Source organism: Fulmarus glacialis, unplaced genomic scaffold (genome assembly GCF_000690835.1).
Source record: "Fulmarus glacialis isolate BGI_N327 unplaced genomic scaffold, ASM69083v1 scaffold1460, whole genome shotgun sequence".
Taxonomy (NCBI): domain Eukaryota; kingdom Metazoa; phylum Chordata; class Aves; order Procellariiformes; family Procellariidae; genus Fulmarus; species Fulmarus glacialis.
This window is the reverse complement of record NW_009186899.1, coordinates 91,682-94,578: the sequence shown is the minus strand read 5'-3', so window position 1 is coordinate 94,578 and position 2,897 is coordinate 91,682.

Sequence of the window (2,897 nt, the reverse complement as noted above, 5' to 3'; positions counted from 1 at the left end):
AACTGTTCAAACTGCAAATAAACACTAGTGGGTACAGAATCACACATTTCTGAGATGTTAATGTGGGTTTTGTAATTTGCATATTCAATTAGGAATGGCTAAGTAGGCATTTTAACCATTACAATTACGCTTAGTGCTGTAGTCCTGAAATACCTTGGACAGCTCAAGATATCGCACACTGCTTCCCACTGCACCGCCAGGAGTGTGAAGACAAAGTGGCTCAGCTGAGGCCTGGGAAGTTTTCTAACTTCCAAAATTTCACTCCAGGTTGGAGTTTAGTGGTTTATTTACCCTTGAAGTAAATGCAAAGCTGCTGATTTCGTAGATGGAGAAAGCTGAGCAGAATCCATTTAAAGGTTCAGGCTCAACTTCATGGACTAACTGAAAAAATAAAACTGCATTCTGATATAATGAAATAAAATAAACAGTGCTCTTCAAAGTGAATGGCCTGCTGTGCTTTCTAATGAGAAAGTTCAGTAGAACCTACAGTAGTTTAAAATCACATGCAATCAATGAACATGAGTCTTAATCCTCTTCCTCTCTGGGACACTAATTTAGCAAAGGATTTAAGCATGTGTTTATCTCCACTCCTGTTAGTTAAGCACTTGCAGCACTGGAGTTGATGGGACTGAACTTTGTTTATAAAGCTAAGCGTGAGTCTTGATAAAGTAAGGTAGCCTTACTGAGGCCCCTTACTGGGCAATCCAGAGCTGAGGATCTGTGCAGCAGACAGGGCCTGGTGATAATCAAAACTGGGTCAAAATGTTGTGCTTTGAGAATAACGGCCAAATAATTGTGTTTTCCTCAAACTGATGTAAAAAATAGGAACACTGATTGAAGCTGAACACAGAAAGGAAAGGGTGTATATCCACCAGGATTCAGCAGTGTTGGCAGACTCCTGGAGTGTGCTCCATGAAGTCAGTGGAAGGGAATCCAGGGCGGCTGGCGAGCACGGACTTGACCCTCAATCAGAAAGTGCAAAAAACAAGTGAAATGCCTCTTGCAGACTCAATGCCCTGGTAACCCAACCCCAAATATCCAGTATAGCCGAGATCGATGTTCACTGGATGCCCTGGCTGACAGGTTGCGTGACATAGGACTGCAGTCCCTACCACTAGCAACAAAAGGATGAGCAGCCGATGTCCTGCTTGGAGGAAAAACACTTGTATGTCTGTGGGAGTTCTGGACCCAGGCTGAGGCGGGCTGGCAGACGCAGTGTCCTCTTCTGGCAATTAAACTGTCTAATAATCTAACTCATAAAGGGCATCTGCTTCCTCCATGTAACAGGCCAAAAGGGAGCTCAGCATTTTGAATTGCAAGGCTTACTCTGTGGGGCCAATTCAGTGGCCCGCATTACAAGAAAGTGCAGACTTTGCACTATCGATCTAGGTTTACTGAACTGCCCTCTGAAGGCTTTTAGAAGCACCTGACTCCCTGTTTTTCCGAGATCACATAAGCATCTAATTTAGATAGTCTGAATCACCCTGGTGGGGTGAGAAGCCTAAATTTTAGGTGCTGCAATGCTACACTTAGGTGTCTAAAAGGAGAAGTCTGAATATAGCTCTCAGTATCTAATGTGTGGGTTAGACACAAAACACTATCAGGTTCTAAATTACAGTGTGAAGTTAATTTCAGGCCCCCATCACTTCAGACTAATTAGTGCAAATTAAATTTCATCCTTGTCAACTGGGGAGAGTAGAGCAAAATATGCCAGTCTGGGATTTGTTTGAATACCTTTTCTGCAAAAGATCATGCAAGGCATAGACTTGACTGTAGAGACTGGCCAGAATCTTTCCAAGTGCTACAGCAAGTGTCTGAGGAGAGGAATACAGTCTTGGCTTAACTTGAAGTTCCTGATGTCTAAATATCCTCTGTGGCTCCTTGATTTGAACAACAATCATTTAGGTCTTATTCTGTGCAGGACTGGGACAGCCAGGGAGAGGTCCTCAACTGATGTTCAGTGTCATTGCACAACAGTGGAAACTTGCTAATGTGTAATGTGATATGTCCTAGAATGCCCATAAGGAATGATATGTTGGTGTCTCCCTTGACTTAAGTGGAGCTGGAGAAGTTTTTTTTTCATCTGATTAAGTCACCAGCATATGTTTTAATCAGTTTAACTGTACGCCCGTGCATATATATAAAGACTGTACTTATCCAGTGGATGTTCCTATCCCTTCAAGCAGCTAGAGTACTGCGAACTCTGAAATAGAAGTGAGTTATTTTATCCTTGCCTAGGGAACACTAGAGCTGGTTGTGACAAATATGCTATCCAAAAGAAAAGTAAGTGTGCACAAAAGAAGCAGGAAACAGTCTCTAAGCTTGGAGGTTACAGCTCTTTTGTGTGTGAGAGGATTTTTTTTGCAGGCAGCTATTTCTTCGCATGAATGAAGAGACCACACACGTGTTCATAACCTCAGTGAGACAAACAGAGTACCAGTTATATTTTTGTCTCTATTATATATTCTTAGTATTCCTCCTTATATTCTGCCTTCTGGGGACTGAAGTGGAGAAGGTGATAGAGAACAAAGCTAATATTCAATAATCTGTGATAACTGAGCTTAGCGAGGACTTGAATATAACAACCAATATGCACGCCACAGTCTGCACTGGCCTTAAAAGCTGCAGCTGCAAAATCCTATGTGTGTAGGACTAGCTGGTGTGGGGGGCAGGATCAGGCCAGTGAGGGACTGCCCTGGTGCTGACTCGCTTGGCGTGGCTGTGGGGAGGCTGTGCTGCACTGGCGAGATGTGCCTGCCTGGGATGGAGCGGTTCGTGCCCCGGCACGCTGCATCCCAGTGCGTGCTGGGGGTCTGCAGCCCCCGGCTCCGTGCACACTGCCTCTGGACACCCACTGTAACGGCTCCCCCTCACGCACCCTGTGCTCAGGGTCACCG